This window comes from Pseudorca crassidens, chromosome 5 (genome assembly GCF_039906515.1).
Source record: "Pseudorca crassidens isolate mPseCra1 chromosome 5, mPseCra1.hap1, whole genome shotgun sequence".
In the NCBI taxonomy this organism is placed as follows: Eukaryota; Metazoa; Chordata; class Mammalia; order Artiodactyla; family Delphinidae; genus Pseudorca; species Pseudorca crassidens.
Genome location: NC_090300.1, coordinates 139,772,983 through 139,798,793, shown reverse-complemented (window position 1 = coordinate 139,798,793; position 25,811 = coordinate 139,772,983). Strand labels below are relative to the sequence as shown.

Genomic DNA, 25,811 nt, shown 5'->3' with positions numbered 1-25,811 from the left:
AATGTAAACATCCATGTTGTTGTTCATAAAAAGAATGTATACTGTGTCTCAGGTTTTCGAATTAATTGTTTCAAAGTACTCAGATACTTTTCCTCAGCTGTGATCTCCAGAAGGTCCTAAAGTTTTGTTAAACATATATTTTCTTAAGGGAAAATTAGGTAGCTGGTGATACTGACATTGTTCTCCTGGATTTTCAGAGAATGAGAACATATGAAGTGCATGCATATACCTGGCGTCCCGTGACGGCTAAGGTAAGACCAGAGAGGAGAAGGTAAATCCTCACTGAGCATCTCTTCGGCTTGGGAGCAGCAAAGAGTTAGTATGTTGCGGTACACTTTAGCACATGCAGGATGCTTTTATGGATGGCAGAAGATTGCCAAATAGCAGGTGACTGTGAGCAAGAGGAAATCTGAGCTTTGACCTCAGAAAAGAATTGGGTCTTGATTTCAAGAAGGCAGGCATTTAAGACAATAATCCAATCCTTTGGAGTACCTAAATGGATGGTGGAAGCTACAAGAAAACCACAGGTAATGTTAGGTCAAAATCAAAGTGGTGGGAGGTGTGTGGAGGTGAGCAAGCAAGGAGAGGAGTTCTGAAACCGGCGTAAGGGCACAAAAGTGCTCGAGAACTGCGATATTTATAACCATGTGAGACCCAGGAGAGGAGGAGGGTGACAGCAGCAGAAGGTTGTGATGGTGGGAGAGCACGTTGAAAGATGCATGTGGGCAGAGATGTGAGAGGATGCCCATCAACAGCCTTGTCAAGGTAACACCTTCGTTCTTTGGAAGCCAGGTTTCAGAGGCTCAGCTGACTGCAGAAATAGAAATCTCTTTCCCGTATTACCCATTTTCTAACTCCATTTTCTAACTACTTAGTAGCTACTACCCATTTCCATCACACTCCTGGAGCCCTTCGCTCTGTGACTTCTGCAGGAGAAACCCAGAAAATACCTAGACAAGTCTGTTGGTTTCCAGGCTGCTGGGATGTAGATGTATTATCGAAGTTTGGGGTGGGTACCCTCTGTACCTTGGGAATGGTTGTCCCTTGCCCATGTTCCCGATACTCCATGGCGGACAAAGGACAGGATGAATCAAGGTAGGCTGTGAGTGTTTACTACCTTAGACTCTTATCATTTATGTCTTCCTGTCACTCCCCAGTCTTGGCCACGCAGGACATGGCTAATTGCTCATTGGTCCACTGCAGAGGTCCACCCATTTCTGGTCCCACCCTGCCAATCATTTTCTTACTGTTTCCCTCTGAAATAAACTGGATAATCCCATGTAGTAACAGGTGCATGGAGGGTTGCTCAATTCTTTTGAAATAGAGCAATAATCACCAGTCAATTACCGGCAATTTTTTTTAACTGCAAATTTGAATTATCTTGGTTGCTTCCCATTGGATTTATATTGCTTTAATTTCTAGAAATTGTGTCTTTCTCCATTGTTAGCAATAGAACTAATCTCAGAAATAATGAACACTCTCCAAAGTATTCCCCATAGTCATCTCCTCAGTAAACAATTGCTCTTTTCTTGAATTTAAATACTATGGAACTGGAGTCATCTCCTAGAGAGCACTTCCTTTTTTTGTAAGTCTCCTTTAATGGACAATATGATGCAATCTATTTAGCGTGGGTTTAACTAATGAAGAATTGGGAATGCTGTCGATACATTTTCACCCACTGAAACAAACATGCCATGCCTGTTGTATTTAGCTATGGAAAAGTAATTTTTAAAAAAGTGCATGTAAATACTGTAGATTCTGGAGTCACATAATGCATTTTCTTCCTTATTTTATTATAGCATCTTTATTTTTTTCTTTAGTATGGGTGTGCCCATAATAGTGTCACTGGCATCATTTAATGTAAAACCTGGCTGCAAGTCCTTTCCCCAAATTAATATAAGGAAAGATCAAGGTCAAGGTCAAGCTCACGTGCAGAACATTTGTCTCCATTTCAAGGATAGAAAGACTAAGGTCACTTTTGAATTAATTCATATCTCACAAAATTACAACCCACATTGAAATGATTTATTTATTAGATTAGGCCCTGGAACCATTAACCAAGTTCTTTTAAAATGTAAACAGGTAAGTATTGATTAAATCAGCCACGAATGCATGTTGACGCCACAAAAAACTCCAAAAGCTTCTCATAACTTGGATCAGCACAGTCCGATTCCTTTTATCCTCACCTCCTTTTAAAATTGTTTAAGCAACGTTACCACTTAATTGCTAACTCATCTGTAGCAGGAAACAATTATTCGGAATAAGCCCATGTACGGCTCTGGTTTTCCAGCAGATTATTTAAAAACAATATTTCCTTAAGATAACAATTTTGATAATGATGCAGGAAGGAAATATATTTGCAATTAAATGAACAGGCTTTAGCACAACAAGCAATAAAAAGCTTAACACTGAGCCTTTGTGAATTAAATGCCGGAACAACATTGGACAAAAGTCATGATTCTGCTGACACATTTATTTCTCAGTAAATGAAGACTGTTTAGGTTTAATGCATTTGTGGTTAGCAATAGTTTAAAAGATCAATGTAAATTCGTTTGGAACTAGTAAATAAGGCTTTAATGAAACTTCTAACAGCGTGCTTTCACACCTTAGATCTCTTTATCATTCTGAGGTGACACAGCAGGATTCTCCTTGAGTTTGATGACATGCACAGAACATTATGAAGTGTTTGACAGATTTTATTTGACATTTATTTGATTTATGTGGTTGATATTGGATTTCAACCTCTCCCTATCTCCCTTTTGTTCAGGCTTAGTGCAGAGTGCTTATGAAGATAGTTTCTTCTAAATGTGTTTATTAATATTATATATATAATATTAAATATATGTGCTTATTAATATTATATACTATTAATGAAATGCAGTTTAAGACTGGAATCATTAAACATTTCCACTCTACTAAATGAGGTAATGTATGAGAAAGCACTTTGCAAACTGTAAAGCCATCTACAGATGTTAGTTATCATAATTATTGTTGTTACAGGAAACCAGGGTTTTATATATTATTATTCTGTTTTTCTTTAACACTTAATTCAAAGAGTAAATACAGACAACCAATTTCCTTAAAAACCTGCTGCAGCTTTTTAAACAGTTCTCAGTGTTTCATTAAGGTTTTATTGTAAATCATGCGTGGTGCTATGAATTTAGTTTAGCTTAAAAAAAAAATCTGCTGACATAATAAACATGACTTGTTACATGAAACTTTCCCAACATGAAACTTTATTAAGAAGATGCTAGAGAATTTCCACCTGGGCCTGGGAACTGCTAAATGAAGCACATCACAAAGTTAGTCTGTGGGATGGAAATGTACCTCCTGTTACTTTTCCAGTTGTGTCTGTGATTCTGCCTTTTCTGTCCTTCATAGCTGATGAACTTCATAAGCGATTATTGGTTAGAAGGAGGCAAAGAAAGGGATTTTTATTTTCTCTCTCTGTCTTCCTTTTTAGTTTGGTCTTGGAGAGACTTAGGGATTGAAAGACATTCACATGCCTATTAAAAAGAGTCAAGATAAAATTATTGAGGTAAAAACAAATGATTTTGGGGGTTACAATTTGAAACATCCTAATGATGTGAGGAAAGCTTGGCAAATTTTATGAACAGTTAAAGAACTTAACCTTGGAGATAGATGATCAAACTCTCTCTGTGATAAATTTAAAGTCCAGTTTATTCTTTACCATATATACTTCACAATATGATCATACTTATTCTTTCTTTTTGGTTTAAACATAGAATGTGAACTAAAGAAATTACTACTGGTTTATTGGGTATTTAAACAAATGAAGCAAAACTTAAGCAAGTATTTTAAGTAAACAGAGGAATCCTTACCCAATTCCAGGACTTGGGTTAGCTCAAACGTTCTTGCTTGACGTGTAGTTAAGAAGGAAACATAAATGCTAAAAGGCAAACGAGCAGAAAGTATTCCTTCCCACTGGTAAATGATGCCCTGAAAGTGTTCAACATAGAGGACTTGTTAGGAGATCCTGCAGTTTTGTGTATCCATTGGGGGGAAGTAAAATAAACATAGTTATATATGCTTGAAAAGTAAGAAAGCACAACTAAGTCTGAGAAAAAAAATACTACAGAAAAATAGGGGAGGCCTTAACTAAATGATACAGTTGAGGAACTCCAAGACAAAGTTTATTACAACCAAGGTATCTCCTCCCTGGCTACACATTCCTAGTCCATCCGGAAGTTGCAGGCTGATGATTTCTGGTCACTTGCTTCTTAGTGCACCCCAGGTGCATCCTTATTAGAGGATGGCTGAAAATGATACTCTAGTAGTATCTGAGCCAGCACTTACCTCATTCCAGACATGCTGTTTTTGTTAATCGAAGCTTTGGCAATATTTGCTTTATTTGTGGTCATGCCATTTTATAATGCTTCACGTATATTAGGCACTCAGTGAAAGGTTTAGAATGGACAAATAAATGAATGAAAAGAAATCACACCACTCACTCATTTCTGTGTCCGTTTGACAAAGGTCAAAGTGAAAGTTGTAAAGACAAGAAATGAATCAAAATCAAAATCACTCGAGTACAGTTGCTTGACACATTATCACTGTGAATGTTATCTTTTTGAGTAGTAAGGGGGGCCTGGTTTTAGTCCCTTCAGCTGGTTGATAACTTAAATGTCAGTGAAATGTGATGTAATATAAAAAAAACAAAAACAAAAACGATGTTAAGAACCCTTGCTTTGGGTATTAGTGAGAACAGATTTGGTATAGTCAGAACACCTGTATCTTTGAGTAGAATGTAAAATTTAAGGTTTTGTTTTGTTTTTTTTTTTTAGTTGTGATTGCTTTTCTGGATTTACAAATAACAATATAACAAACATTGAAACTGTTTACAGTCTTGTTGTTATTGTTACTCAAGGAATAGTGTCAGTGAATTAATTCAAGATTGCATTTTGTTTGTTTGCCACATAATAAATTATATATACTGGAGCTCCATTTTCTTGTCCTCAAAATAATGTTTGAGCTAACATATTCCTCTAGCTTTAAAATGATTTAATTATTAGAAGTATAACCATACAAATGTGATTTTCCTATTAAAATCTTCAGGATATTAAAACTTATTTATACTTGTTTAAAGTTTTTTAAAAGAAAGATGAGAAATTCTAGTTAGGATATGAATGATTCAGCCCCTAAATAGGTGATGATCAATCCTGATACTGTGATACATTGACGTGTACTGAGTTTTCTGAAGGAATGAGGTAAACTTTCAACTTTTAAGATATGTTTCAATTCTCTTCAAGTAAAACATAAATATGTTAACAGTAGGGTATTGAAACTCTAAAAATATTGGGAATACTCGCAGTGCATATAAGATAAAATGAAAGACAGAGGGGAAGTAATGCTTAAAAAGAAAAAGCAATTTAGTTAAAGCTAATACAAATATTTTATTTTTATTAGACATCAAGGTAATCTTTTAATACTTAAAATATATTGAGAAGTGAATTTACCTAACAACTTAAAGCACTGATTGTATAAAACCAATTAAAGTTAAAGCTAATAAGATTGTCATTTTGATTTTAATGGCTTGTCTAGGGGGACTTGGGAGTAGCAATCCTATTTTGCAAAACATTTTTATTTCATAAGATAAAGAAAAAGAAAGGTAAGTAAGATGTAGGTTAACACATATTGTGAAATCTTTCTATTTTTGATCAATAGCAAGTATTCCTATACTATACTGGTTTTAAATGTATTCTTAAAGATCCAAGTGAGTAACTGATTTAAAGTATACCAATTATAATACAGATTTATATGTGTTTAAATTTATAATTGAAGATAATTATGACATTTCTTAAAGGGGAATAGATTTTTAGATGTTGGCTTTTGAACTATATGTAATATTACAAAGAATGTCCAAAATAATCATTTTTATAATGCCAAAATACTGACCTTAAGACATTAAATTTTGCCCTGACCATGTCAGCCAATCCATGCAGGAAACAAGTGATAAACTTTATTGATATGTGTGGAAGTACAGGGTTACTGGTACAAATATCAAGTTAATAAAACCAGGGAAAGAATTGGGTTTTCCTTAAGCTGTTTTGCAAATACTGTTTACATTTTCCCAGGGAAGTACAAAGTCTAAATAGGATGAGGAAAGAGAACTAATTATCCAGTTTGATTCTAAGAAGTTTTGGGCAAAGGCAAATAGAATCCATCTCAAATATCAGATTTTGTAGCTGATCGACAAGTGGAAAGGTGCAGGAAAGCAATTGTGTCCGATTTGGGGTTTAGTAAGTCAGCAGATCTTTGAAGAAACTTAATTTGATAACTGAAGTCAATTAATAATGACTTATGGTTTTAAAACTCAGATGGCTTATCTGCCCGCCTCAGAAGTTACATCTGTTTAAAATAAGAACTAAAAACATCTTCCCAAATTGAGAAAAAAAAAATCATTTAGAAAGAAAAAATGAATTAACCTTTGTAGTATATATTCTGATGGTTGTATGATATTTCCCCTTTTGCAGGTAAAGCCTGAATAATTGCTTTGCTCATGTTTCCCCATGTTAGTGGACAGTGGCAGAAAAGAGTAAGCTTGTTAAGGGAAGTTCCTCTTTACTGCCTCGCACACACCCATTTATTCCCCACTGAAATGTGTGCCGAGTACCAGGAAAGCCACAATATCTCTTTAAGTAGGTTCTTAAAGCCTGGGAGCTCTAAGGAGTGTTGAGGGTACCTTATTAACTTGCTGTTGCCTGCTGAGAAAACATTGTTTATATAGAATTGGCTTATTGCTAATGAGAGAACCTATTAAGGCATAACACAGGCAAGGCAAAATATAGACTCTGTTTTTCTAAATATTTTCCTTTAGATCTCTGTCGTTCCACTGATGATATTAAAGGGTCAGACACGTAATCACTCAATATTTTACTTACTGGAAGAGGCAAACAGATTTTATTAAGATTAGAGAATTTTCCCCACCCCATTTGTCTCTTCCCCACCACTGTCTCAGCAATAGCCCTGTCCAACCATGAGATGCTAAATAGTTCCAGTGTTTTCCTCTTCCTGTAATAATCATGCATATGCCCGGCTTGTGTGTTTCCCCTGCCTCATGAACTTGCAGAGTGGCCCCAGCTGGGCTCCCTCTTATCTGGGGGGCAATTGCCAATGGTGATCCAAGGAGAAACAAATCGTGGAAGAAAAGGTTCACTTTATTTAGCAGATCTCTGACCCCTTCAGTGCCTGTAGTTTTTGCATACACCCCTCCAACCCGCTCCCTCTCCCTCCCCCAGTTTACACCGAACCCCCCCTGTCCATTGGCTGCTGGATATTCTGATGGCAGGACTGAAATAGACTTTGCCCTCCACACAGCTGCAGGGCCCAGTTCTGCCAAAATAGCGGTATATGATAGTGGGTAATAAGGGAAACTGATTTCTGGTCTCCTCCATTTTCTAGGATCCAAATGAATTCTAGTTGGCAAGGAGAGAGGAAAAGAGCTGACACATCACTGTCTTACTGCTGGGAGCAGCAAGTTATGAGCTCCTGCCTATGGTGTGTCACATGGACTGTGAGACCCTGTGACCCTCCCAACTCCTGCCTGCACACCCAGGTGAGTTCTTCGGGATTTCTCTCTGTGGTGGACACTGGCCTAGGGTCATTTCTTCAGGAGGGAGGCTCTCCCTGGAAAAGCTGATCTACATTTCTGCTGGGATCGATGCTGTGGAGACTGCATAAGTCGGTAAATTGTGAAGCAGCTAGTTTTGTCTCAGCTGACAATAGTTATGGATTAGGGTGCCCAGGGCAAGAATGAGCAAATGGTCTGGAGAAAAAATCAGCGGTGAAACTCTACAAAATTTTTTTGGTAACATCGAAATCAGCAAAGAAAAAATGCTATGAAAGAAAGGCTCAGGAGTCTAGGAGAATATGGGGAAGGCTCCAGGCAGTTTAATGTACAGATATTCCCTCTACTTCCTTCATTACATTTCAGAACTTCTTCTAGGAGGCCATGAGGTATATTCTCTGTCCCTCCTTCCCCCTTGCCCTATGCTTGCTGCTTCTTGGTTCTATTGACGTTTTCGACCTCATCCCGCTTTTCCCCCTGTTCCTCAATGGCCTCTGCTCTGCATTCCAGAAGAGCCTTGTCATGGCATGTTAAGAATAACCAGAATCTAGTTTTCTTCAGAATGTTAATCACATGTCAACTTTTGTCATCCCTAAAGATCCATGATCAGCCATCATTTATGAATTTTGATTTCTCCCATGGGCTAAGTGAAAATACAAAAATTAAAGGACACTGGGAGTTATGGTAGCTCAAATTTCTTAGATTTCACGGGATTCCCCTCTCTTAAATGGATTACTCTGCCATTCCCTTCTGTGATTCTGTCTCATTACCCTCCCAGATTTTCTTCATGCACTAATCACTATTAAAAATGGAAAAAAAATTAAGCAAGAGCACAAAGAAATACTATCCCATGAGCCTTGAGCAATGCCAGACACATAAGCTTTGACTCAATGAATGAGTAATAATTTTTTAATTTCCCACTGCCATAATGTGCTACATCTTGCATTAGCAACTTAACCAACAAAGAACATTTGCTCTATAAGAAAAGAAGTATTTTCAACATTTTTTCTGATGCTGGTAACATTTCACCTCAATATTTTTCTGTTTTGGATTGATTTCAGTAGATTTTTGATAGAACACCGTGAAATCTAAGGGTTTGAATTCAGAATCAGACATGGCTGGGAAAATGATCTCTTTGAAAATCCATGCTTTTTGATTGTTTGGCTTTTTTTTTTTTTTTTTTTTTTGCCTTATCCAACCAAACCATTCTCCAGGCTACACTTCTCTTACCCCAGGGTGGTAAGTCTGTTCACACAAAAGCCCTCTGTGACATGGCCCTTTCACTGTTCATCATCTCTACTTTGAACAAGGGGAGTGTTGTTGAGTTTTGCGGCATGAGTTATCTCAGAAGCGGCGCCACCCCATTGCCAAATAGCACAATGATGGATCATTTAAGAGTGTTTAGCGTTGGATGAGTTCAGCAATGTTCATCCAGTTGGTGTGAGCACATAGAACAGAAGTCAAAATTGTAGGTTTGATGACTTTTGGGGCCAGCAAGTTCTGTTTTGTTCCACAGAGTTGCCAATTGTGGGCATAAGAGCATCTGATGTGAATATGGTTGAAGTTGAGTCAGCACAAATGAATCATTCTTACTAAGACAAAAAACTAAGACAGAAACTAAGACAAAGAACAAAAAAGTGGGAGTCTTTGATGAACTTGTAGGCAAAATCTCAATCTTTCTGTCTCTGTCCCCCTGCCATATATAATCATTATTTTATGAACTGAATGACAATCAGATATATTCTTTCCATCTTGTAAGGTGACTCTAAGAAGACACTGTTTGGGAAGAACCTACTGTGCGTCATAAAGGAAGTCCAGCATCTCCTCTCTGTGGTCCCTCCTTCTAGGTTGACCCTCTGTAAGCGTCTCAAGAACTTGGCACTGCCCCCCATGTTTACCTGGCTGAACTTCATGGTTAACAAGATGCTGTTTTCCATCTAATGAATTTGCCCTGCAGGCACAGGAAAGGGGTTGGTTCCACCATTTTCAGAAGCCAGGCAACCGATAAATTTAATGGGATTTTGTTGACATTAATTGCGTTTGCACTGGTGTGAGGCATTCTCGCTCCTGGTTCATTTGTCGTCTGGATCATTTGAATCACCCAAGTTCTGGGCCAGCTGGTCATTCAACCATGTGATTCCAGGCTTAACAATATCTGCGAGTCACTGGTAACTCAATCACTCTTTAGTTTATTGCTCAGTAAAATAATAATAACAATTTGTTCAGACATTTAACCAGGCTGCATTTCTCCAGGGATAAAATAAAGCTTTCCAAAGAAATAAGTCAAATGCGTTTGGTATCAACCAAAGAATCTTTCCAGAGGTGTAGCTACCAACACCTGGAGCAAATTCTAAGAAATGGTTTTAGAATTGAAGACAAAGTCCAGAAGACATGGGGACAATTACTGTTTCTATGATTGAGACACACATATGAATACAAATTGTTCTATCTTATAAAGTAAATTATTTTGTAATTTTTATACTCATAAAACTATGCTTTGCAAATTTGTCCACTGATAATAATCAATATCAGTTATAACAGTCTTGCTCTGTTGCCAAGTGGCAAGAATATATGATATATGATAAGTTTTTGTTTTGTTTTTACTGTAGGTGCTCACTTCTGTGCCTCTGTCCTTAAGAAGTTTTTATGTTGGCTGTGTGTGAGTTAAGGCATATATGAAGTTGAGGGCTAATGTGCAAATGGGCCTTCGTATCCACAAATTGGTTACTAGACCAATTGCTATCTGTGGTGAAAGGCCATTTTTTTAAAATGTCAAGTCTGTTCAGAACTGGTGCTTTTTTTTTTTTTTTTTGCGGTACATGGGCCTCTCACTGTTGTGGCCTCTCCCGTTGCGGAGCACAGGCTCTGGACATGCAGGCTCAGCGGCCATGGCTCACGGGCCCAGCCGCTCCACGGCATGTGAGATCTTCCCGGATCGGGGCACGAACCCGTGTCCCCTGCATCAGCAGGTGGACTCTCAACCACTGCGCCACCAGGGAAGCCCAGAACTGGTGCTTTTGTATCAATACTCTACAAGAAAAATTAGTTGTTAGAAAGTGGAACTTGTGTTTGGATCTCACAGCGGTGTCATGTTGCTATAAATGTCTCTAAGTACTTGACTCCCAATCTCTGTTCTTAGTACAGATGGATTACAAACAATTCCTGGACCACACTGGTCACAAAACTCACTTTCAGTAGCTCCAACCTGGACAGTTCAGAAAGCTCTACTCAAGGCTTAAAATAAATGAGATACCTTTAAACACACACACACACACACACACACACACACACACACACACACACACACACATTGGGATAAATAGCAATCGGTTCTAAATTAATAAGATTATTAAATTATCAACTCAATAAAGGTCTTTTTAAAGGCAGTTCTTTTAATAGCTCATTATTCAGGAATACAGGTAAAGTGCTTTTAAACTTTTATTGTTTTTTGCATCCTAATCCAACACCTTTTTAAATCCTGTCCGTGGTCAATGTGCATTATGTGTGGAACAATTGCAGATGGGCTGCTTTCTGTCAACTTGCTTCAAAATTTAATACAAAAACATTATCAAATTCCTTCAACCCCCAGGAAAGAAACCATATGTTCCATAGCAAACTATTTCACTGCTGAATGATATTTTTAGGATACATATAATCATATATTGATTTTTATGACCAAGGTGTATCTTTGCGCAGAGGCTGTCAGAGCTCAAGGGAGACAGTAGCCTGTCTCCGCATGGAGGGAAAGGAGGTAAATTTCTGACTCTGTTTTTACTAAGGGACCAAACCAATAAGAATTTCAAGGTGTGTTACCCAAATATTTAGACATAAAGTCAGTTGGACTTTGATGTATTTTTTCCAAGTTTTTATTATTATTTGTTTATTGAAGTATAGTTGATTTATAATGTGTTAGTTTCAGATGTACAGCAAAGTGATTCAGTTATACATATATATATACACACACATATATACCTATTCTTTTTCAGATTCTTGTCTATTATAGGTTATTACAAGATATTGAATATAGTTCCCTGTGCTATACAGTAGGACCTTATTGTGACTTTGATGTATTTTTTTAAAACCAACTCCTTTTATAATAGCATAAAAACATAAAACACTTTTAAATTTAACAAAATACTTGCAAAATCTCTACATTGAAAACTACAGAACACTGCTGAGAGGATTTTTAATACTTGTTTATATACTCAGACATCCATATGTATAGAGATGTTCCAACTAGCAATCTGGCCTTGAGTCCATATATTGATAAGGTATAGGTTTGCCATTGTGACCAATGTCTCCTGAACCAGACAGAAGTGTAAAAGTCCAAGCTGGTGAGGCAATTTGCTCAGTGAAGTCAGTGGAGCCCAGACTTCCTCTGCCTTGTTTCTCTATCCTCCTAACACACTGGTTATGTCTATGGGGTCCCAGGTAGTTCACGGGCCAGCTGCATTTTAGCCAATAAGAAGGGGACCATGGAGGAGCAAGGGAGACCACGCCCCTTCCCTTTCAAAGCATGACCTGCATGTCGTGTACATACCTTCCTCTCACATCCTATTGGACAGTCTGCGCTGAGATAAGCACAGAAATTGAGAGTCAAGTACTTGGAAAGTTTTAACAGCAATGTGACATTGCCAGGAGATCCAGATGCCTGGCTCATTTTATAGTTAATTTGTATTGTATTTTACAAAAGCATCAGTTCTCAACAGATTCAATTAAAAAAAAAAAAAGCCTCTTTGCCCCAGGTATCAACAGCTCAGTAACAAATTTGCATATCTAAAGGCTTATTTGTGAATAGTCCCCCTAGCTGCATAGAAGGAAATATAGTCTAGAGATGATCTATAGCTTCTGGACCAGCACCTGCCCATCTAAATATGGTATTACTGTGGGGAGAGCAGATGGAGATTGGGGACCACTAGACACAGACACCTTTCCAAGTTCCCTGTCTTGGTTGGCTTTGGTTCCCAAATAAAGTTGTAATTATTCACCTGATCATCACTTGCTGAGATGTGAGGCAGTGATGTACCAGATGGACTGACCAGGAAGTCCCTCACACCATCCTCTGCATCCTCTTTATGTCAGTTGGCTGCATGTGCATAGCATTGAGCTCTTTGATCTAAGTGTTGAAGAAAGATTTATTTAAGATATGAAGTATAAGGAATTATGATGAAACACAACAGAAAGTTGAAATTCCTTAAACCAAATGCTTCAAGGTAGAGTGAAGAAGACGTGTCTTCGTATAGCCTGGACAGAACACACAGGGAATGAACGAATACAGGGAACACATGGGTCAAGCTTTTATTGCAATAATTACCCAATGGTTAGAAAGATTGGTAGAGCCTCCCTTTCTGGAAAGAAAATTCTAGGTGTGCCCTGCACAACAAACTCATAATCCGGCAACTGAGCTGTTTACCCTTCACCAGGGTGGAAATACCCTAAGGACGGGGTGGGGCATGGTCTTCCTGTGCTTTCTGCAGCCCCCATTGCTTTTTACGGAGTTTGAGATCTCCTCTCATCCCCAGCCCACATCTGACATGGCCGGTCAGAAACCTATGGTGCAGCGCTCTTAAACCCACTACCCTTTCTCCTCCATTTACTTTCCCTCCCTCTCTTCTTTGCTTAAGAAAGTCTGGGCCATTTTTGTTGGAGGCTAGGCCTTCAGCCAGAAACACTGTACTCACTTGCTCTATTGAATTGTTTGCCTGTGACTGAATAATAGCATCTTCTCGGCTTGTTCGGGTAGAGGCGATGGTGATGTCACGAGGGAGTCTGAACTCAGCTCTCTGTGTAGGTTTTACTGCAAGTTTATCTGAGGGACAAAACTAGGTGAAGGAGATGGATTGAGGGAAGTGAGAAACAGCTATAACTCTTTTCATGTAGGATGATACTATATTAAAGGAAGAGCCACAGCTTTTCCAGAAGCGATCCGATAGAATTCATCATGAGGCTTCTGTAGGGGAGATGAAAATTGGCTTCGTGCAATAAAGTCTTTATTTATTTATTTCAAGATTTTAAATTCTGACAGCTGACACTCAGGAAGAGATCCATCTTTTTAAAAAAATATTGTAATTGAAGTATAGTTGATTTACAATGTTGTGTTAGTTTTGGGTGTACAGCAAAGTGATTCAGTTTTATATATTTATAAATATATATATGTATACATATATGTATATATATGTATTCTCCTTCAGATTCTTTTCCATTATAAGTTATTACAAGACATTGAGTATAGTTACCTGTGCTGTACAGTAGGTTCTTGTTATCTATTTTATATATAGTAGTGTGTATCTGGTAATCTCAAACTCCTAATTTATCCCTCTCCCAACCCCCCTTTCCCCTTTGGTAACCACAAGTTTGTTTTCTATATCTGTGAGTCTGTTTCTGTTTTGTAAATATTAATAAGTTCATTTGTATCATTTTTTTAGATTCCACAAATAAGTGAAATCATATGATATTTGTCTTTCTGACTTACTTCACTTAATATGATAATCTCCAGGTCTATCCACGTTGCTGCAAATGGCACTATTTCATTTTTTTTTTTATGGCTGAGTCATATATATATATATATATATATATATATATATATATATATATACACATACATATCACATCTTTATCCATTCCTCGATGTCGATGTACACTTGGATTGATTCCATGTCTTGGCTATTGTAACTAGTGCTGCTGTATCTTTATTTAGAAAGTTACCCTACTGTGCTATCTGGAGTTGAGGGATGGGATTAAAAGGGATTGGCTGCAGGCAAGAACACCAAAGAATTGCAAAAGAAAGAAATTGAATTTGGGGGTTGGAGAGAAAAAGAGAAGGTAGAGGAGTGGGAGGACCACCACCTTGGTGAACTAATTGTGGAAGTTAAGCGGAGGTGAGTCTCAACATTGTAAATCTATTAAAAACCATTCAGTCATACTTCAAACAGGTGAATTATATGGTATGTGAATTACATCTCAATAAAGCTTTTAAAAAAGAAAGCAAAGGTGTGTCTACTACTCAATTTTGAGTTGTTTGCAACTACATTGCTGCAGTATAAGTTCCAAATGCCTCCCCAGGATTTAGCAAAGCCTACAAAAAATAAGAAACAGACCTTGTGAGAGGGTTTTTTTTGTTTGGTTTTGGTGGAAATCTAGGAAAGGATTGGCGTTCCTTATTTGGGTTAATGTGGGCTGGAAGGAGACACTGTGCACTGGAGCAGAGATGATCCATAGATTCCTAGTTCCGTAGAACCTGGGGCTCAGGGACAGAGTATCCAGGAGAATAATTTGCAGAGATCTTGGCAATGATATTAGATTCTGCTCACAATGTAGACTAGAGGTTTATATGGAAATTATGGAGCCTCTAATGACAATGGATTTCTCTTAAATACAACAGAAGTTTTTATTATATGCGTTGGTATTTACTTTTATGAAATGCTCACTATTCTGGTTAAAGTTATATTCTGCTAATTCAGCTTCTTCAAAAATGTGTTCCTGGGATTAATAATTCTAGGAGATAGGCAGTGAGAAGAAAGATTAGATGGTCAAGTAAATTTTAGGAAACTCTACCAATTCTATCCTCCTCTCATAAGGTCACAACTGGCAATAACATGTTAAAAGCTCTGAGAAGGTCTGCAGTAGGATCCATGTTTCTTTTTAGATCAGTGTTTCCTGCGCTTAGTTGACCACTGACTTTTTTTTCGGTAGCACAGATCATCAGAGAAAGCCCTGAGAATGTCACTCCATTTGAAGGAATTTGAATTTGAGCAAAAGCCTTCCACCTGGAGTCAAGGTAGAACTTTGTAACCGTCTGTGCTTGGTGTTTTCTCATCCATTCCTTCATTTTTTCATGCAGCATCTTCTCTTTTTAAAGTGTTTGAAGGCATTTTTAGCTTAGTTTAAATGATGTCTGTGCAATCGGCCCTGTCAAGGCTGGGGAGCCTGTGTTGCTTTGTATTTGTCAAAGCAGCAAACTGTTGAATGATAATCGTTCAACGACCACAAAATGCATCTGGGGAATTGGTGCTGTCAGATTTGGATATTAGTCTTTGGTGGCCTAACTGTAGTAATTAATACATAATGATAATGCAAATGCTAATGAAATTAGCAGTGCAATTGCTATTAATATGGTTTAGGCATATCATTACTGGCTTACTGCCCTCAGTAAAAATGTCTTCCCTGAAGTCAGGCTCTCTTCGTGAGACTAGCTAACACAATGAGTTAACTTTTCTAGCTGGATTCCCTGCCTTGCATTTAGTAATCTCTAATCACATGTAACAGCTACATGCTGCTATATAATCCCGTTTTATAACTTCTGAATAGTTATCGCAAACATAGCAAATGTTCCCAATAGACTAGATGCACGCCAAATATCGGACAGGAGAAAATAAAATAAAAATAGTGGTTTAGAACTCAAATATAGCAAATGCTGTGGGGTAGGAGCAAGTGGAAATCCATGCAATGTTAATATGCGAGTCATAATCATAGACAATTCACTGATAAGCCTCCACAGTAAAGAAGTGCAGGTCTTCCTAACGGTGTTCTCATAAACGTCTTTTCGTTTATTTAATTTCTACCTTTAACTAGGACCCAGTAGAATTTTCACAACATATTAGGAGGATATTGCCTTACACTGTGAATTTTTCTGATTCAAAAGTGGGTAGAGGGCTGATTTGTACTGCCCATGGTGGCTACACAGTGCATCTTGTAACGACTGGTGACATATTGGGGAATTCTTCAGGCTCTTCCCATCATTTTCCCACTTGTCACCTATTTTTTTTGCATTCCTCGACTTCTCCTTTGCAATGTCGTCTCTTTACCTCCTGCTTTTCAGTCCTCTCCACTTTTTCCTTGTCCTGTGACCCAATCTAGGTACTTCTCTAAGTGGGGTACACGTGATTTGGGTAGAGTTTTAGTTGTCTATCTCTTCTATTCAGGTGTTAGTAAAAATCACTTGTCAAATAAGGGTTTCTGTGACAATCTTAGATAACATGACAAATTCAGTATTTAAGTATGTTGATCTAATTGTGAAAGGAAAGAGAAATAGCAGAGTGGGCTCATTAGGTTATTAACAGAAAGCAGCTATCACATAATGGGTATGTAATGGAACCATTTAATAAAAATAGGTACAAAATACTAGTGTAATTAGATGAAAAGGTCATAGATATCATCAATTTAGATGGAGGTGATATGAGAAATAGGACTTAAAACTTCCAGGAAACTATCTCCTGGAGATTATTTGAACCACAAAAAGGTGGTTTGCATTTCCAGCTTAATAGCCAGAAGCACAGTATGCCATCTGCGGCATGGTGGAGAGAGCTCTGCAGGGCATCCCTAACTGCAAGGGCTAAGGCATAGGTCTCACGCATTACCTGATGCTAGAAAAGTATAGCTGCCTGAACTCTCACTCTGTGAAAGGGACTAACCTGCTCCTTGACTAGTATCCATGAGTTTCTTTACAGGATAATTACGGTCAATTTTTCCAAAGGAAAAATGACCAACTTTTCTATTACTTAAGAAAAAAATAGTAACTTACATTAGGATTTATCAAATTTTACCTCTAAGACATAAGAGTTTTGCCTCATGACACTCTTTCCTAGTATGTCTTCACATGGGACATTCAACCTCCCTTGTTTGCTTCTCTCTTTGTCTGTTAAACCAATCTGCATGTAAGGTGACTTAAAGGCTGCTTCTTTTTGAAATTACTCCTGACCTTCACAGGAAAGATCTTTGGTTCATGCTCTTGCTATTAAGGATGTGCCTTGTCTCTCCTGATAGTCTGTAGGCAACAGAGTGTGAGGTTTCTCTCTTACTCATTTTTGTAGTCTTCTACTTCCTCACCTCTCTTGTGCCTGGAGGTGTGCTTGGCTCCTGGCGTGCACACAATAGATATTTATGAATGAAATAATAAAAGAAAGAAGAATGGAGTTGTCTCACAGAGAGCTGGCAAGAAGTGTGTGCATAACAATTGTTCCCTGTGGTGGCAGAAAGAGACCCTGCCTTAAAGACCAGATCAGCACCTCTGTCTTGAGCACCTCTGTCTTTAAGGATGAACAAGTTCATTAATTTATTCATTCTCCCGGGGTGTCTCCAAAGCTGTGTCCATCTCCAACATAAGGTTAACATAAATTACAGTGTATTGCAGACATATTTATACTAAAAAATATTTGTTGCTTACCTGAAATTCAAATTTAACTGGATGCCCTATATTTTTGTTTTGTTTTTTTTTTTTTTTTGTGGTACACGGGCCTCTCACTGTTGTGGCCTCTCCCGTTGCGGAGCACAGGCTCCGGACGCGCAGGCTCAGCGGCCATGGCTCACGGGCCCAGCTGCTCCGCGGCATGTGGGATCCTCCCCGACTGGGGCACGAACCCGTGTCCCCTGCATCGGCAGGCGGACTCTCAACCACTGTGCCACCAGGGAAGCCCGGGTGCCCTATATTTTTATTTGCCAATAATAAACCCACACTCCTTCATGGCATTTGGACTCAGTTACCACACAAGGAGATGAGAGGTGGAGAAGTGTTTCCCCGGGACCTGAAGAGTGTTAGTCACTACAGCAGATGTTCTAATGTCACAAGATGTCCTTGCCAATGCTTTTGTTTTCTTTTGATAAATACCCAGGAGAGGTATTGCTGGATCACACGGTACTTTTTTATTTTTCGAGGAATCTCCATACTGTTTTCCTTAGTGGCTGCACCAATTTATTATACATTCCCACCAACAATGTACAGGTCTTCCCTTCTCTCCACATCTTTGACAACACTTGTTATTTGTTGTCTTTTTGATGATGGCCATTCTGACAGGTGTGAGGTGTTATCTCATTGTGGTTTTGACTTGCATTTCCCTGATGATTAGTGATGTTGAGCATCTTTTCACGTGCCTGTTGGCCATCTGTTTGTCTTCTTTGGAAAAGTGTCTATTTAGATCCTCTGCCCATTTTTTAATCGGTTGTTTGGTTTTTATGATGTTGATTTATATGAGTTCTTTGTATATTTTGGATATTAACAACTTATTGGATATATCACTTACAAATATCTTCTCCCATTCAGTAAGTGGCCTTTCTGCCTTGTTGATAGCTTCCTTCCCTGTGCAAAGCTTTTTAGTTTCATGTAGTCCCATGTGTTTGTTTTTGCTTTTGCTTCCCTTGCTTAAAGAGACAGATCCAAAAACTTTTTTACAAAGACCAAGGTCAGAGAGCATATAGCCTATGTTTTCTTATAGAAGTTTTATGGTTTCAGATCTTACAGTTAAGTCTTTAATTCATTTTGAGTTTATTTTTGTATATGGTGTGAGAGAGTAGTCCTGTTTGATTCTTTTGCATGTAGCTGTCCAGTTTTCTCAACACCATTTGTTGAAGAGGCTATCTTTTCCCCATTGTATATTCTTGTCTCCTTTGTCATAGATTAATTTCCCATATAAGTGTGGGCTCCTTTCTGGGATCTCTATTCTGTTCCATCGATCTATGTGTCTGTTTTTGTGCCAGGACCTTATTGTTTTGATGACTGAAGGTTTGTAGTAAAGCTTGAAATCAGGGCGTGTGATACCTCCAGGTTTGTTCTTCCTTCTCAAGATTGCTTTGGCTACTCAGGGTCTTCTGTGTGAATTATTTGTTCAGTTCTGTGGAAAATATCACTGGTATTTTGATAAGAATTGCCTTGAATGTGTAGGTTGCCTTGGGTAGCGTGGTCATTTTCACAATATTAATTCTTCCAATCCAGGAGCATAGTATCTTCCCATCTGTTTATGTCATCTTCAATTTCTTTTATCAGTGTCTTATAGTTTTCCAAGTACAGGTCTTTTACCTCCTTAGATTTATTCTCAGGTATTTTATTCTTTTTTTATGTGATGGTAAATAGTATTGTTTTCTTAATTTCTCTTTCTGATAGTTCACTATAAATGTGTAAAAATGAAACAAATTTATGAATATTAATTTTGTATCCTGCAACTTTGCTGAATTCATTGATGAGCTCTAGTAGTTTTTTGGTGGTGTCTTTAGGATTTTCTATTTATAGTATCATGTCATCTGCAAACAGTGATAGTTTTACTTCTCTCTGTCCAATTTAGATTCCTTTTATTTCTTTTTCTTGTCTGTTTGCTGTGGCTAGGACTTCCAATACTATGTTGAATACACATACAAAAAAGAGAAATGAATCTAAATATAACACTAAAGACAGTCATCAAATAACAAAGGAAGAGAACAAAAGAAGAAAGGAAGTAAAAAGAACTACAAAACAACCACAAAACAATAAACAAAATGGCAATAAGTACATACCTATCAATAATTACTTTAAATATAAATGGACTAAGTGCTCCAATCAAAAGGTATATAGAATAGATAGCTAGTGGGAAGCAGCCGCATAACACAGGGAGATCAGCTCAGTGGTTTGTAACCACCTAGGGGGTGGGATAGGGAGGGTGGGATGGAGGGAGATGCAAGAGGGAAGAGATATGGGAACATATGTATATGTATAACTGATTCACTTTGTTGTAAAGCAGAAACTAACACACCATTGTAAAGCAATTATACTCCAATAAAAAAGATGTTAAAAACAAACAAACAAACAAATTTCTAAAAACTGTGGCTAAAAATGCAAATTAAATAAGCAGAAGTGCAAAAATAATGTTATCATACATAATTGTTAGTTCATTTTGTATAATAATGTTCTGCTCACTTAAATATGAATATTCCCTAGAAAAATAAAAGTAAAATTCTTATCAGCTATTAAAAAAGATAAAAATATATAGAGAGTAGCTAAATGGATAAAAAAAAAGATTCATATATATGCTGCCTACAAGAGACTCACTCAGATCTAAAGACACACTCAGACTGAAAGTGAGGGGATGGAAAAAAATATTCCATGCAAATGGAAATCAAAAGTAAGTGTGGTAACAATACTTATATCACACAAAATAGACTTTAAAACTAAGACTGTAATAAGACAAAGATGGACATTACATAATGATGAAGGGATCAATCCAAGAAGAGGATATAAGAATAGCATATATATATACACACACACACACACACACACATATATATGAACCCACATAGGAGCACCTAAATACATAAAGCAAATATTAACAGACATAAAGGTAGAAATTGAGAGTAGCATAATAATAGTAGGGGACTTTAACACCCCACTTACATCAGTGGACAGATCATCCAGACAGAAAATCAGTAGGGAAACCCTAGCCTTAAATGACACATCATACCAAGTGGACTTAATAAATATATATAGAACATTCCATCCAGAAGCAGCAGAATATACATTTTTTTCAAGTACACATTAATAATTCTCCAGAACAGATCCCATGCTAGGCCACAAAACAAGACTTAGTAAATTTAAGAAATTTGAAATTTCACTTTAAGAAAATTGAAATGAGATGAAGCATCTTTTCTGACCACAATGCTATTAGACTAGAAATTAACAAGGAAAAAAAAACTGCAAAAAAACCCAAAACACATGGAGCCTAAACAATATGGTACTAAACAACCAATGGGTCACTGAAGAAATAAAAGAAATCAAAAATACCTGAAGACAAATGAAAACACAAGGAACTGAAATCTATGGGATGCAGGAAAAGCAGTTTTAAGGGGGAAGTTTATAGTGCCACACACCTACCTTAGAAACATGAAAATTCTCTAATAAACAACTTAACTTTACAGCTAAAGAAACTAGAAAAAAAGGACAAACAAAGCCCAAAGTTAGTATAAGGAAAGAAATTATAAAGATCAGAACAGAAATAAGTGAAATAGAGACTAAAAAAACAGTAGAAAAGATCAATGAAACTAAGAGCTTGTTCTTTGAAAAGATAAACAAAATTGTAAAACTTTAGCCAGACTCATCAAGAAAAAAGAGAAAGGGCCCAAATCAATAAAATCAGAAACGAAAAAGAAGTTACAACAAACACCACAGAAATACAAAGGATCATTAGATATTATTATGAACAATTATATGCCAATCAAATGGACAACCTATAAGAAATGGACAAATTCCTAGAAATATACAATTTTCCAAGACTGAATCAGAAAGAAATAGAAAATATGAACAGACCAGTTACCAGTAATGAAATTGAATCAGTAATACAAAAACTTCCAACAAACAAAAGCTCAGAAACAGATGGCTTCACGGGTGATTTCTACCAAATATTTAGAGAAGAGTTAATACCTGTCCTTCTCAAACTAGTCCAAAAATTGCAAAGGAAGGAATGCTTCTGAACTCATTCTACAAGACCAGCATTTCCCTTATACCCAAACCAGGCAAATATCACAAAAAAAGAAAATTATAGGCCAATATCACTGATTAACATAGATTCAAATATCCTCAACAAAATATTAGCAAACCAAATTCAACAATACATTAACAGGTTCATACACCATGATCAAGTGAGATTTATCCCAGGGATTCAAGGATGTTTCAATATCTTCAAAGCAATCAATGTAATACACCATATTAGCAAATTGAAGAATAAAAATCATACGATCGTCTTCATAGATGCAGGGAAAGTTTTTAACAAAATTCAACATCCAATTATGATAAAAATCCCAGAAAATGGGTATGGAGGGAACTTACCTCCACACACTAAAAGCCTTATATGGTAAGCCCACAGCTAACATCATAATCAATGGTGAAAAGCTGATAGCATTTCCTACAAGATTAGGATCAAGACAAGGATGCCCACTCTCAGCACTTTCATTCTTTGAAACTAAAATTATTAAAAAACGATATTGACTCAGTTGGCTTATAGTCAACACAATGCAAATTATGTGACAATTTTGATTACAGAGACATTTGAAAGGAAAGTAAAAAAGGATTAAATTTTATGGAATAAATATATAATATTTAATTAATTATGTACATTTAAATTTTATTACTCTGGTAAGAATGCTGACACACAAGCAGAACACTAATAATATTAATTGTTGCCTAGTAATATTAATTATTATATCCTGCTGACAGTCATATAAAAATCATTTATTTTGACATTATAAAGGTATAAGGATAACATTTTATTTAACAGTTTGTTAATTTGATTTATAAGATGTAGATATTTAGATGTAAGCAAGGGAGCTCTCCAATCTTGCCCTGGGCCCCACAAATTTGTGGGAACCAACCTGCATGGAGAGGTTATCAGGAAGGTGAGAAAGGCATCTGACAAATGCTGAATTGACTCAGCAGCAGCCCCTGGAAATAAGTAGTCCTTATTTTCCCATCACTTTCCCTGAGTAAGGTATGATGACACCTATGTTAGTTTCCTGGGCTGCCATAACAAAACACCACATACAGCATTGCTTAAACCACAGAAATTGATTGTCTCAGTTATGGTGACCAGAAATTTGAACTCAAGGTGGCCTCAGGTTTTTTTCCTTCTGAGGCTGTGAGGGAGAATCTGCTCTGTGCCTCTCTCCCAGCTTCTAGTTGTTTGATGGCAATCTTTGGCTTGTAGAAGCATCACCTAGATCTTTGCCTTCATTTTTTTTTTTTTTGGTGGTATGCGGGCCTCTCACTGTTGTGGCCTCTCCTGCTGCGGAGCACAGGCTCCGGACGCGCAGGCTCAGCGGCCATGGCTCACGGGCCCAGGCGCTCCGTGGCACGTGGGATCTTCCTGGACCGGGGCATGAACCCGTGTCCCCTGCATTGGCAGACGGACTCTCAACCACTGCACCACCAGGGAAGCCCCTCTGCCTTCATTTTTTAAAAAAAATTTTATTGGAGTATAGTTGATTTACAATGTCATGTTAGTTTCAGGTGTACAGCAAAGTGAGTCAGTTATACATACACAAATATCCCCTTTTTTTATGATTCTATTCCCATATAGGTCATTATAGAGTATTGAATAGAGTTCCCTGCGCTATTCAGTAGGTTTGTGTTAATTATCTATTCTATATATAGTAGTGTGTATATGTCAACCTCAATCTCCCAATTTATCTGTCCCCTGCTTCCCCCCTGGTAACCACAAGTTTGTTTTCTACATCGGTGACTCAACTTCTGTTTTGTAAATAGGCTCATTTGTACTATTCCACATATAAGGGATATCATGTGATATTTGTCTTTCTCTGTCTGAATTACTTCACTCAGAATGACAATCACTAGATCCATCCATGTTTCTGCAAATGGCATTATTTTGTTCTTTATTAAGGCCGAGTAATATTCCATTGTATATATGTACAGCATCTTCTTTATCCATTTCTCCACTGATGGACATTTAGGTTGATTCCATGTCCTGGCTATTGTAAATAGTACTGCAATGAACATTGGGGTGCATGTATCCTTTCAAATTGTGGTTTTCTCCAGATATATGCCCAGGAGTGGGATTGCTGGGTCGTCTGGTAGTTCTATTTTTAGTTTTTTAAGGAAACTCCATACTGTTCTCCACAGTGGCTGTATCAATTTACATTCCCACCAACAGTGCAAGAGGGTTCCCTTTTCTCCACATCCTCTCCAGCATTTATTGTTTATATAGATTTCATCCTTATGTGTGTCTGTCCCCAAATTTTCCCATTCTTTAAAGACACCAGTCTTATTGGATTGAGGACCACCCTAACGACCCTATCTTAACTAATTACCTCTGCAATAATCTTATTTTCAAATAAGGTAACACTCTGAGGTACTGGGGGTTAGGACTTCAACATGTGAATTTTGGGTGGGGGGATACAATTCAACCCATAGCAAAGCCCTGTCTTGTCCACTGGTTGAAGCAGAACTTGAAATTGTGTTCTTGGACTTGGGGGGGGGGTTGATCATGGAGTTGAGGTTAGGATGAAGGTCAGGTATGGGAGGAGACACTTCAATTTATATACGTGGCAATTGAAAAAAAATGTTTTTATTTTATTTTAATTGTTTGGTGGAAAGGAGTGATGGGATTGGTGATCTGTCAGTATGTCCCTGCATCCGAATATCCCTGGTATCCAAATGGCAGTTCTGCCTTACAATGTTGAAAGCTGGGCACACACTCTACTTGCCATCATTGGGCAGAATCATAATTTTCTTTTAAGAGGAAGAGTTAGAGGAGAGGGAGATTTAAGTGATTGCTAGGTTAGTCTAATTTAATGGCACTGACTTTAAGTTAGGCTAGGTTAGTCTAACTTAATTGCACTGAGTTTAACATGAAACAAAAACAGTACATTCATTAAACAAGCCATTGTTACCCAGATTAGATAGATGAGAAAAAATTTAGAGATTTAGGAAGGTATCAGAATCAATGCTGTTAATTATTCTATTAAATATTAAAAACATGCAAAGGGTTTAAAAACAGAAACCCAAAGTTAAAACATTTAGTTACTTGGCTTTTTGAAGATCTGACAGTGAATGGAAAATGCCTAAGATACAAGGGCAGGCAATATCAACTTGGCCTTTGGTGAACCGTAAATAAATATTTCTGGAATGGAGATACACAAGCTAAGCATCATAATTGCCTATGTTTGCAATCTGCAGATTTCATGGTATTTTTTTAACCTGTCAGGTAAGTATCATAGTTATGTTCTGGTCATCTTGCTTCTCTGACTAGACTGAGCCTTCGTGGAGGAAAACAATTGCCTGTGACATTTGGATCATTAAGTCCATTTGAAAGTTGTTTCATGACTTCCATCATTATCTGTAGATGGGCATAACACCTGAACACCTAGCAAGGGCCTTCTTGAGATATTTTTTTAGTAGGTGGTATTGGGGAGGTAAGTGATAAATATTACACTGTCTTTGGCAAAACTACCCGTGTGGCTGCAAAATGTACACCTTTTGGACAGCAGATTGGCTCCTCCCACGAGAAGACGGGCAAGCTCCTTGAGGATGAATTTCTTTCTTTTCATGGCAGTCACTTACTGCCAGCACTTAGAACCGTGTCCAGCAAGAGGTAAGAACTCAAAAGATTGACAGTTAATCTATCCACCTGCCAAATTGCCACGACAGGGTGGATTATCTTAACAGAAAGCAGCGTAATTATTCATGTGTGAAAGCAGCATCTTCCAGAATGTCCTGGGGCACTGGTGGGTGGTGGAAGGGAGGATGTCTTAATATCTTCCCCCCTCAACATCATGCCTGGCTTCCAGCTCTCTGGGATCCCAACTTGGATTTCTGCTTGCTGCCAACTCTCAGTCATATGCAATGAATGAGATTTTCTTTTTCTACCGCTGGTGCCTCTCGACACCAGTGTGGTGTAATCAGAAGGACACAGCAAAGGCATCAGATCTGAATCCCATTTCTTTTGTCACCTTTTAGTTTTGTGTTGGTGAGCTGGAA

At 37.6% G+C, this 25,811-nt stretch overlaps 1 long non-coding RNA gene across 1 annotated transcript in view; it reads left to right on the top strand.

The window, feature by feature from the left end:
• The window catches only part of LOC137225430 (uncharacterized), a 55,270-nt gene extending 39,904 nt beyond the window's left edge, over nt 1-15,366 (top strand). The window contains exons 4-6 of the long non-coding RNA XR_010943842.1: nt 198-251; nt 7,423-7,576; nt 15,286-15,366. This is a non-coding gene — a long non-coding RNA (uncharacterized lncRNA). The remainder of the gene's footprint in view (nt 1-197; nt 252-7,422; nt 7,577-15,285) is intronic.
• Nucleotides 15,367-25,811: the final 10,445 nt, after the last annotated feature.